We start from the raw sequence: 12823 nt of genomic DNA, 5'->3' as shown, positions 1-12823 counted from the left end.
GTGAGAACCCATCGAGTGTTATGCACTTTGTCCTTGTGTGCAAGGATGGGGAACCAAACACTAACACCTCTCACGATCTACCTTTAGTGTTTCAATCTCTTTTGCAGGAATCCCAAGATGTTTTCCCCGATGAGCTACCTCTGGGTCTATCTCCTCTACGAGGCATTGAGCATCGAATCGACCTCATCCCCGAAGCACCCCTACCAAACAAAGCTCCATACCGCGTCAACCCTGAAGAAACTAAGGAGATCCAACGGCAAGTACGATAACTAATCGATAACGGTCATGTACGTGAAAGCTTAAGCCCTTGTGCCATTCCCGTTATACTTGTGCCCAAGAAAGACGGTAGTTTTTGCATGTGCTTGGGTTGTGGACCTATCAATGCTATTACCGTTCGTTATTGGCATCCCATTCCTCGCTTAGATGATATGCTTGATGAACTTAGCGGTGCCACAATTTTCTCAAAAATTGATCTTAAAAGTGGCTATTATCAAATCCACATACAAGAAGGTGATGAATGGAAAACCGCTTTCAAAACCAAATTTGGCTTGTACGAGTGGTTGGTTATGCCTATGGTTTTATTGGAAGCTCCTGGTACTTTCATGCGTCTTATGCATTTTGTGCTTCGACCTTATATTGGAGTATTTGTTGTGGTTTACTTTGATGACATTCTTGTTTTTAGCAAATCCATGAAAGAGCATCTCAAGCATGTTAGGGCTGTTTTGCAAACTCTTCGCAAGGAACGTCTTGATGCCAACATGAAAAAGTGCACGTTTGGTGTTGACAAGCTCGTTTTCTTGGGTTTCGTCGTTTCTTCCAAGGGTGTCCATGTTGATGAATCTAAAATTGAAGCAATTAAAGCTTGGCCCCAACCTACCAATTTGCAACAAGTGCGTAGGTTTCTTGGCCTTGCGGGTTTTTGTCGTTGCTTTGTGAAAGATTTTAGCACTATTGCCGCTCCTTTGCATGCCTTGAGTAAGAAGAATGCTCCTTTTGTTTGGGGATCTTTGCAATGTACCACTTTTGATGAGCTCAAGTCTTAACTTACTCATGCTCTGATTCTTGCTTTGCCCAACTTTGACAAAACTTTTGAGGTTCATTGTGATGCAAGTGGTATCGGAATTGGCGGAGTTTTGATGCAAGAAAAACGAGCCATTGCATACTTTAGTGAAAAACTCTCTGGTGCTCAACTTCACTACCCCATCTATGACAAAGAATTGTATGCTTTAGTGCGTGTGCTACATGTTTGGGAACACTATCTTAGACCTCATGAGTTTGTCATCCATACCGATCATGAAATGCTTAAGTACTTAAAAGAACAAACTAAGTTAAACAAGCGTCATGCCAAATGGAGTGAATTTACTGAGTATTTCCCCTATGTGATCAAGTACATCAAGGGTAAGGAAAATGTAGTTGCGGATGCACTTTCCCGCATATGCACTCTTGTCACTAAACTTGAGTTGAATGATATTGGCTTTGAGCACATAAAAGACTTGTATGCTAATGACCCATCCTTTGCTACTCCTTATGCTAAGTGTTTGACGCATATTTCTTGGGAACGTATTACATCAAGGATGATTATCTTATGAGAGCTAACAAACTTTGCATTCCCGAGTCTTCTCTTTGTTTGCTCCTTTTGCAAGAGGCTCATGGAGGCGGACTCATGGGACACTCTGGACGTTACAAGACATTCGCCACGCTCTCCAAGAACTACTTTTGGCGCAAGATGTTCTACGACGTCTCACGCTTCACCAATCGATACTCTACATGTCGCAAAGCTAAGTCTAAATCTCAATCCCATGGTCTTTACATGCCTCTTCCTATTCCTTATCAACCTTGGGAAGACATTAGCATGGATTTTGTACTTGGTTTGCCTAGAACTCACAATGGGAAGGATTCCGTCTTTGTTGTTGTGGACCAATTTTCTAAGATGGCACATTTCATTCCTTGCAACAAGATAGACGATGCTTCACATGTTGCCAATCTCTTTTGTAGGGAAATCTTGCAACTCCATGGAGTACCAAAGACAATCGTCTCCGACCGCGACGTCAAGTTCTTGAGTTACTTTTGGAAGACGCTATGCGCCAAGCTCGGAATCAAGCTCTTGTTCTCATCCGCATACCATCCTCAAACCGACGGCCAAACGGAGGTGACGAACCGTACGCCTCCACTCTACTTCGCGTGTTGATCAAGAAGAACATCAAGGAGTGGGAGGAGTGTCTACCCATCACCGAGTACGCCTACAACCGTGCAAGACATTCGACTACCGGCAAGTCCCCCTTCGAGGTCGTCTACGGCTTCAACCCGTTGTCACCATTGGACATTCTACCTCTTCCTCTACAAGAGTGTACCAACCTTGACACGAGTGCACGAGCAAGGTAACTCAAGAAGATGCATGAAGATACAAGGCACACCATTGAGCGCCAAGTACAACGACTAGCGACCAAGCTCAACGCCAACAAGAAACCCATGATCTTCAACATTGGCGATCTCGTGTGGCTACACCTTCGCAAGGACCGATTCCCCAACAGACGCAAGTCGAAACTTCTACCTCGAGCCGATGGAAACTTCAAGGTGCTAGCACGCTACAACAACAACGCCTACAAGATCGACCTCCCATGAGACAAGTTCAACGTGAGCGACATCTTCAACGTCAAGGACCTCTCGCCATACCATGGTGATGACACTTTCGATCCGAGGTCGGACCTTTCCCAAGGGGGGGGGGCGAGATGATGCGGAGCATCCCTCGCTCATCCCCATGGACATGCCTACATCTCCCTCAACACCACTTGGACCCATGACAAGAGCTCGAGCAATGGCTATCGAAGATAAGGTGAACTCGCTCCTATCCGAACTCCCTCTCCCTACTCATGAGACATGGCTACTACCTCATTCGGAGACTCTATGTGTGATCAGGTGCTTGGACGGGAGTCACGGGACAACTACATTCAATGACCAAGATGGCGAGAACACCAAGTGTGAAGATCAAGAAGAAGAGCTGCTTTCGAAGCTATAGGCCCCGGATGACCGACCTGGCCCGGACGTCCGACCCCTGGAGGACACTACAGCCAAGGAAAGAGGAGCCAACCAGACCTACCAGCCCCGGACGACCGGCCCAGCCCGGACGACCGGCCACTCCCAGGCTCCAGACAACCGAGCCCTTTCGGACGACCGTGCACCTGCCAGCAGAACCAAAATCAGGGAAATCCGAGGAAGTCTAGATGTCCGTGCCAGCGACCACATAACGAAATCTATGGACATCCGAGGAACCCCGGATGTCCGGGACCCCGCGAGCCTCCGGACGACCGGCGCCCCACGGACGTTCGGACCCTGGCTGCGTCCAGCTGCGGGCTGATGCCCTTGTACCCCTTCACTTCGCCCCTCATTTGCACTATGACTATAAATAGACCTCTCCCACCTCCTAGCTAGGGTAGCATTGGTTTAGCTCATCTGAGATAGAGCATTGCTCATCCGCATGGATCTACTCCTCATGAGGGACCGCACCTCTTCAGAGAAGATCCATGCAGATTCAAGACCTCAATCCGGAGAAGACAATCAAGACCTCCTCACAGAGAAGAACGGTTACCCTTGTATCGTCCTTTGTTGACTTTGGATCTCGTGATACTTTGTGCCTCGATGATCTAGCACATGTGTAATCGTATTCGTGTTGGTTGAGTGTGTTCTCTTGCATTTCCCCCGTGATTTCCCTTGTTCCCCTCCGCGCGTTCTTCGTGTTCCTCGTAGGGATCCTCTCCAAACGTGAAAGATTCCCTAGGGTTCCGCCCTACATCAGGCAGGATGCCGAAAAAGGCCCCTAGATGGGATCTCATGGGTACAGAAGGTTGCGCTGGTGGAAAAGCATTTTCGTGGATGCCTCTGGTGGTTTGGGAACATATGTGAATATATAGGCGAAAGAATTAGGACAGGGGACTCACAGGGGGCCCATAAGGCAGGGGGCACGCCCTACCACCCTGGGCGCGCCCTCCACCCTTGTGGCCGCCTCGTGGCTCCTCGGACTTCATCTTCAAGTCTCCTGGGTGTCTTCTGGTCCAAGAAAAATCATCGTGAAGGTTTTATTCCGTTTGCATTCCGTTTCTGCGAAACTCAAAAACAAGGAAAAAACAAACACTAGCTCTCGGATCTAGGTAAATAGGTTAGTCCCAAAAATAATATAAAATAGCATATAAATGCATATAAAACATCCAAAATAGATAATATAATAGCATGGAACAATAAAAAATTATAGATACGTTGGAGACGTACCAATATGTTACGCTCCTTTCAGTTGTAGGATTTTGAGGATGGACCTTCCCATCAATTGTTAATGGATAAATTTAACATATCTCATGAAAATCCAGGTATGAGTTTTTTGCAGCGGCTGTTTTCGCATATTTGTGCATTGTATTGGTGACAAAAACACATGACAGTCCTGGAGCATCAATATATTTATATCTGTTTTCCTTTTGTCCATTTTCTTTTATGTATTTTGTTAAGCGGAGTCGATTATGTACTTGATATGTCAGGAGCTCGTGAGTTCGTGCCGCTGTTGTTCGTCGTCTCTCCTTCCTCCGGGCTCTCAGCAGGAGGAGTGTAGACCCTCCATAGCTGAGCATACCTAGAGCGGTGAGACTATAAGGACAAAGTAATACAAAATTCAGATTTTAGATCATCATGCCATTGTTTAATCTACTTTTGTAGAAAAAATGCTCGGTGAGATTGTATGGACAAAGTAATAGAAAATTCATATTTTTTAACATGTGAATTGATTGAGAGTCTATTATCCTTGTATTGTTACTTTTCTACTGTTTGGATTATAATAGATTCGTCTAGAGCATTCAGGTTTCAGTATATTCCATTGTTGTGTTGTATAGCATTACTATGTTTAACTCCAAATATTCGAAGTACATCACATCCTTTGCTTCACTTTGTCCTTTCTATCAATAATGATGATTTGGAACATTTTCATCAAACAAAGCAAACATATTTGTCTAAATAAACCTAGCAGTTTTTTCATTCAAACCAATAAGGAGGCTGCCCAACTCGCGTTAAGGAGGCTCCCTTGATTAGAGCTTTGTTGGCCGTTTGATCAGGGTGAAATTGGTCTTCAGCTTCGTCTCGTTCATTCGATCTTCGTTGTTATTTTTCTTTACCATGTGGTTGTTTCCAGGACCACTGACTGGTGGGCTCATTCCTTGTGTAGGTTGGGTGGGTGAACCATCCACGGGTGCGAGGAAGCCTATCCTCGAGCACTGCGGGTCTTGTGGCCAGCATGGGCATCTGCAGTTTCCCATCGGCCACTACCCCCACAAACCCTAGCCCCAGTCCACGACCGCATCATCCGTCTGTTTGCTGCCACACACCTTTTCTCCTTCTTTGTCTTTTGTGTGACTGCGTCCTTCCTCCTTTTCCCTTCCCAATCTCTCTCTCGCCCGCTGTCACCCTTGTTGTCATTGTGCCGGGAACCACCACGGTCGTGCCGCCAGAGGTAGCCACCATCTGTGGTGTTGTTCTGCTGCCTTGGAGCCGCGCAGGGCGCACTCACTGGCAAACCTCCAAGCAGGAAGTCGACGGGAGCACACCAATGTTTGCATGGCCTAGGCTTGCCTGGAGAGCCGTCGACAAGCCGGCGAGAGCATCTACGGGCTGGTCCCCCATTGCCGGTTGGGCCGTCGTGCTAGTCGCCCTCGACCATCGCATCGAGCAAGAGTGTGGTCATGGCATCATGCCCGTCGTCAGCACCGTGGCGTCCTCAAGAGCGCCGGTCATGCCGTCATGGGAGGAGGCTCATCATCGAAGAGCTGCAACAGGTGCCACAACGTCAAAAATGCTGCAGACGCAGGGAGGTGAGGATGGAACTACCTCTTCCCCATGTAAGCTCCCTTTTCTAGCTCCCTGCTTCACCTCTCCTCCTGCTCCCTCTCCCCCTGCCCTCCTCTGTTAGGTGCTTCATCCTATTTTCCCTTTAGAGAGATGATGATGTCTATCTAGGTATCTACTAGGGGATTTTTTATGTCTTGCAGTCTACCTGATGCTCACATCTAGCTAGGCTTCTATAGAGTAATTTTTTGTTGTTGTGTTGATTTTTTTGCATACCTCGCATAAGTTCCTTGAAAGGGGATACTATTTTTCTTGTTTAGAAGATGCTCTAGGATATAGCTAGATAACTAGAAGGCTTTTTGTTGTCTTTTAGGTTGTTTGGTGCCTCGCCTTTCCCTCATCGAGAAGGGGGGGGGTGGGTTTATCCTGGAGCTGCTTTCTTTATAGATGAGGCTTTTGTTTGTTTGCTTGATGTGTTACCCTCCTTTCAGTTGTAGGATTTTCAGGATGCACCTTCCCATCCATTGTTAATGGATAAATTAACATATCTCATGAAAAGCCAGGTATGAGTTTTTTGCAGCGGCTGTTCTAGAATATTTGTACGTTGTAGCAGATTTAGTGACAAAAACACATGTCAGTCCTAGAGCATCAATATATTTATATTTGTTTTCCTTTTGTCCATTTTCTTTTATGTATTTTGTTAAGAGGAGTCGATTATGTAGTTGATATGGCAGGAGCCCTTGAGTTCGTGCCGTTGTTGTGCGTCGTCTCTCCCTCCCCCGGGCTCTCAACAGGAGGAATGCAGACCCTCCACAGCTGAGCATACCTAGAACGGTGAGACTGTATGGAAAAAGTAATACAAAATTCAGATTTTAGAGCATCATGCCATTGTTTAGTCTACTTCTGTAGCAAAATACTTAGTGAGATTGTATGGACAAAGTAATAGACAATTCACATTTTTTATCATGTGAATTGATTTAGAGTCTATTATCCTTGTATTACTACTTTTCTTCCTTTTGGATCATAATAGATTCGTCTAGGGCATCCAGGTTTTATTATATTCCATTGTTGTGTTGTATAGCATTACTAATATTTAACTCCAAAGATTCGAAGTACATCACATCCTTTGCTTCGCTCTGGCCTTTCTATAAATAATGATGATTTGGCATATTTTCATCAAATGTAGCAACTATATTTATCTAAATAAATCTAGCATTTTTTTCATTTAAACCAATAAGGAGGCTGCCCAACTCGTGTCTAGGAGGCTCCCTCGATTAGAAGCTTCGTTGGCCGTTCAGCTTCGTCTCGTTCGTTCAATCTTCGTTGTTATTTTTCTTCACCGCATGGTTGTTTCCAGTACCAATGACCGGTGGGCTCATGCCTTGTGTAGGTTTGGTGGGTGAAACATCCACGGGTGCGAGGAAACCTATCCTCGAGCGCTGTGGATCTTGCGGCCGGCGTGGGCATGCGCAGCTGCCCATTGGCTACTACCCCCACAAACCCTAGACTGAGTCCACAACCGCATCCTCCGTCTGTTCGCTGCCACACACATTTTGTCCTTCTTTCTCTTTTGCATGACTGTGTCTTTCCTCCTTTTTTCCTTTTGATCTCTCTCTCTCGTCTGCTGTCATCCTTGTTGTCGTTGTGCCGGGGAACCACCATGGTCGCGCCGCCAGAGGAAGCCTCCATCTGCGGTGTTGTTCTGTTGCCTTGGAGCAGTACATGGCACGCTCGCTGGCTAACCCCCCAAGAAGGAAGCCCGCGGGGAGCAGGCCAATGTTCGTATTGCCGAGGCTTGCCTCGAGAGCCGTCGACAAGCCGGCGGGAGGAGCTATGGGCTGGTCCCCCGTTGCCATTCTTGTTGTCATGCCAGTCATCATCGACCATGGCATCGAGCAAGAGCGTCGATCATGCCATCATGCCCATCGTTAGCGATCGTGGCGTCCGCAAGAGCGCCGGTCATGCCGTCATGGGAGAAGGCTCATCATCAAAGAGCCGCAACAGGTGCCATAACATCAAAAATGCTACAAACACATGGAGATGAGGCTGGAACTACCTCTTCCCCATGTGAGCTCCCTTTTCTAGCTCCCTACTTCACCTCTCCTCACTACAAAGAAAAGACACATCCATGACATTTTGGGCCGAACAAAATTTTTCTCTCATACTTATGACACTTCTATGATGATAATTGTGACAAAACCCGGTATCATCATAGATGTGGTGGGCTCTTACTTCTATGACAAAAAATCATGACAGAAAATGGGCTTTTCGTCCTGGGCGGGCCGGGGACGCAGCTGCATGACATTCTTTGGGCCATGCATGACGGAAAAAACCATGATGGAAGCAAGGGCGAGGAAACTATCGGGTAGTTCCCGGTTACAGTGGGTGGTCGGGGGCCGAGCGATGCGCATTTCTGTTGTACACATATGTGCGTGGGTGCGAGGCGTCGGGCTCTAACCGAACCCGAGTGAGGCATCGCCTAACTGAACCCGAGCGATTGCACTGTAGGTTAGACCCGGTCATGGACAACCCGACCCGTCGGCCCGAACCCGAAGCCCGACATTTGGGCCGGGCTCGGGCTCCATTTTCTGACCCGAAGCCCGGCCCGAAAGCCCGAATAAAGCCCGATATATATATATATATATGTATAATCATATTTTATTCGAAATATAGGTATAATAAATTAATATAGTATCCCGAAAATGATTAATTTAATTAAAAAATGTCACTATTCATGTACTTCGGGCTGGGCCGGGCTCGGGCTTGGAATTTTTTCTCCGTGCTTTGTCAAGCCTAGCCCGAACCTGACCCAGCCCGACATTTGCCCGGGTTTACTGTAGGCTACGCATTACTGAACCCGACCGGTCGATCGATGACTATTAACTGAACCCAATCGAGCGATTCCTTTGTTCGCTACTGCTGCTAACTGAAGCCGATCGAACCTCCTGCCTCCTTCCCTTGATGAACAATGAGCGTTGTTGGGGGTGGGGGTTGGATGAAACAGTTCCCGGAGGGGGGTTGGATGAACAGGACCCCAATCGATCAGTCCGGTTGGGCGTGGATGAACAGGACCCCGTGGAGGGCTGGATGAACAGGACCCCGTGGAGGGAAGGTTGAACAGTAGCCGGTGGAGGGCTGGTTGAACAGTAGCGGTGGAGGGCTGGATGAATAGTAGGCCGTGGAGGGGTGGTTGAAAAGGACCCTGTGGAGAGGGCTGGACGAACAGTAGCCGGTGGAGCGTGTGGTGGAGGCTGGATGAACAGGAGCCCATGGATGAACAGTCGCAAGTGGAGGCTGGAGGAGGTCGACAGTGGATGAATAGTAGCCCGTGGAGGCTGGAGGAGGTCGATGGTGGAGATGAACAGTATCGCGTGGAGTCCCGTTTTGCGTTATGCCACACCCCTCCCGATGAACAGGACCCCCGTTTCGACCGCACCGCTCCAACACAAGCCCGTTTCCTCTGTTTTATGGTACGCCACACCCCTCCCGATCAACAGGACCCCGTTTCAACCGTAGGAGATCCAACAGGAGTCCGTTTCCTGTGTTTTGTGGTACGCCAGACCCCTCCCAATGAACAGGATCCCATTTCGACCATGACCGGTCGAACACAAGGCTGTTTCCTCCATTCTGCTGTACGCCAGGCCTCATTTCCATCGGCTGTTCCGTCCAAGCCCTCCCGATGAACACGACGACGCATTCCATTCCGACCTAGCCGGTTGGCTCCCGATGAACACGACGACGACACAGTTTCTCCGTTCCGACCGAGCCATGTACACGAGCCCTGGCCGTACGTATGCGCGAGTAGGCATTCGAGATCCCGCTCGTATGTACATACGTGGCCGTATTTACTTTCTTGCACCCTGGTCGTTGTACGTACGTGTACATGCGATGTGCGCGCCACTACTATGACACGTGCGCGCCTCTACTAAAACACGTGCGCGCCTCTACATCGACCAGTATGTACGTACACGTTCGCGACAAGAATGACAATGCTACGTATGCGTCGACCAGGTGGGTCCCGACTGTCAGGCACTTCCTTGCATGCGAAGATGTAGCTGGTGGGTCCCAACAGTCAAGGGGCGAATCATTTTTTTGCCCTTAATATGGATGCACTTCCTTGCGTGCGAAGATGTAGCTGGTGGGTCCCAGCAGTCAGGGGGGAAACATTTGTTTTGCAAAATACGGTGGCCCGTCTGGTGGGTCCCTGCTGTCAGGTGGAGGAATAATTATTTTGTGTGTAATAAGGAGGCACTTCCTTATGGCTGCCGTGGACCCAGCTGTCAGCCTCTCCACGTACAGTACTCTTCTGATGGAAGTCGTTCCTTGACCACGTTGACCACGCCACGCCGAGAGCACCAGGGTGGTGGACGACGGCGAGGCTTAGGGAGGGGACGACACGGAGCCGGGGAAGATGCGGCAGTGGATGCCCACGCGGAGAGGATTACGAGGGTTCATTTGTTCGTGTGAGGCTGTCGTCGCCGCATAATACAGATGGTGTAGGTGAGTAGAGGGATGGCCTGGCCAGCAGTGGGAGTAGTAGGGGGCAGTGAGGCCTCCGCGACATCACAGCCGGCCATGAGAGGCAGGAGCACGTGGCACGACCGACGCTGGTTTGGGCGGCTGGAGCAAGAAGATCAGAGGTTGAAGAAGCACTACGGCTGTTGGATGGACATCGTACGGTCACTGCAGCTAGAATCGTTCATATTGACTAAGTTGACAAAGCCCTCCGTCCCCGTCAACTTAGTAGGCCCACAAGTTAGCCTCCCACTATGGTGGGTCCCCAGCTAGCAGGGGGTATTCATTTTTTTGCATAATAAGGAGGCACTTTCTTGTGTGCGAAGATATAGCTGGTGGTCCCAACTTGTCAGCGGGGGGAATGTTTTATTCGTGAAATACGGTGGCCCTTCTAGTGGGTCCCAGCTGTCAGGTAGAGAAATCATTATTTTGCGCATAATAAGGAGGCATTTCCTTGTGTGTGGCCGTGGGCCCCGCTGTCAGCCTCTCCACGCACAGTCTACTTCCGATGGATGTCATTCATTGACCATGTTGACCCCTCCGCACCGAGTGCATCCAAGGTGGTGGACAACGGCGAGGCACCGGAAAACAATGAGCCGGAGATGGGAAGACGCACGAGTAGAGTCGCAGACGGAGAGGTGTACAAGGGTTAACTGGTTCTGGTGCGGTGTGGTTCGACAGTCGGTGGAGAAGAACAGGAGGTGCAGAGGGGTGGAGGGATGGCCTGGGCAATGGTGGGGTAGCGCTTCACAGCGAAGCGTGCTAAGCAGAGCTGCTAGCAGCAGGAGGCGGGAGCAGGTGGTCCCAGTGGCGCTGGAGGAAGAAGATGAGAGATTGAAGATGGATGCCGGTCATTGGATGTAAATCCAACAGCTAACGATGTCAGAATCATTTGTTGACTAAGTTGGCAACGATTTGCGTTGGCTTCGACCTATTGGCCCACATTCCAGCCTCCAAAAATGTGGCACGTATTCAACCCATTTTTTCAGAATTTACAGTCAATTTGATCTTTTTTTTAGAATTACGGTCCATTAGCTGGACTGGGTGAACAAATAATGTAGCGTCCATGCGGCCCATTTATTTTTTTCCTAAAAAATTACAGGCCATTTGCACTTTCTCGAAATACATGATTTTGCTGGGCTGATTCTAATTATAATGCTGGGTTGGGCGCAACAATGGTATCAAAAAATAAACAGGGCTGAGCATTTTGTTATAAATATGTTTAAATAATAAGTGATTTATTATTACATTGGTCCTTAAATCTTACCAAGCTTTTGTCACAAACACCAGGATTTTCGTTGCCAAAAAAATCCAGGATTTTATTATTAAGAAATTATTTTAATAAGTTAATAAGATGTGGGATATTGTTTTCTTACATATGTACGTATCTGTTAAACATATGATGACAATAACAATAATATATAATAACATATACAATAATTTAAATATATATAATATAGTTAGAAGGGAAACATAAGTTGGACCAGGCGTTCCTATTCTTATATAGAAAAATAGAACAGACCTCTGTGTTTTCTTCAAAAAAATACATAAATTGGGCTGCCGATGTTTCAGGAAAAATAAAACCTCGGATGGGAGGTCCATAGATCGGTCGATACATGACATCCCTCAAGAAAATACAAACCGACATGTCGTGGGCTGCGCATGTTAAAAAAGAAATCCTAGACGGGGCAACCCAAAACCGAGCTGATACTTGCTGCCCCAGTGATAATAAATGATACCTGCCAGCTCCCCGACTTTGTTGTGAATTTATCTCCTATAGTAACTACGCTGAAGCACCTAAAAATGTAACTATGTTGACAAACCCGTGGGCCCCAACGTCAGTATAGCATTAGGAGGAAGTATTTTTTCGATGAGGCACTTGCTTGCGTATGGCCATAGACCTGGTGGGTCCCAACTGTCCGCCTCTCCATGTATAGTCCTCTCCAGATTCCTCTCGTTTGTTCAGCATGTTCACAATGGCAGACAGTGGCGCCGCGGCGAGCACACAAAGGCGCATGCAAGAGGAGATCCGACCACCTGAGGAAGTTCCTTATTTGTAACAAAAGTACTGAACTAGCCCAGTGGCCAAGTGACACTACCCGACAGTTGTTCCGTCCGGGTTCGATTCCACCTGATGCAGGGAAAATATCTCCAAATTTTTGGCCTCTGCCATTATTGACATGTGGGTCCCCATTGTCATCTACGCACACCACGTCCAATACTTGCCAAAACTTCGTCCCTCATTTTCTTTGTTTTTCGCACAGTCGACATTGTGTGGGCATTTTGAAAAGAGCATATGCTATGCATGAATGTTGATCAGCATGATATTAACTGGCTGGTAGTTCCATTTTCGACCATGAATAAACTTCCAACATGATGTTAACCCTGTTTGAAAAGGACATGTTAATATAAATGCTCTGCCTTTGAAAGTTGTAGTTTCTTATCTGAAACTGAACTTGCAGTTTCTTATCTGAAACTGAAACTTGCAGTT

This window comes from Triticum aestivum, chromosome 6B (genome assembly GCF_018294505.1).
Source record: "Triticum aestivum cultivar Chinese Spring chromosome 6B, IWGSC CS RefSeq v2.1, whole genome shotgun sequence".
Classification (NCBI taxonomy): domain Eukaryota; kingdom Viridiplantae; phylum Streptophyta; class Magnoliopsida; order Poales; family Poaceae; genus Triticum; species Triticum aestivum.
Note: the sequence above shows the minus strand (reverse complement) of the source record.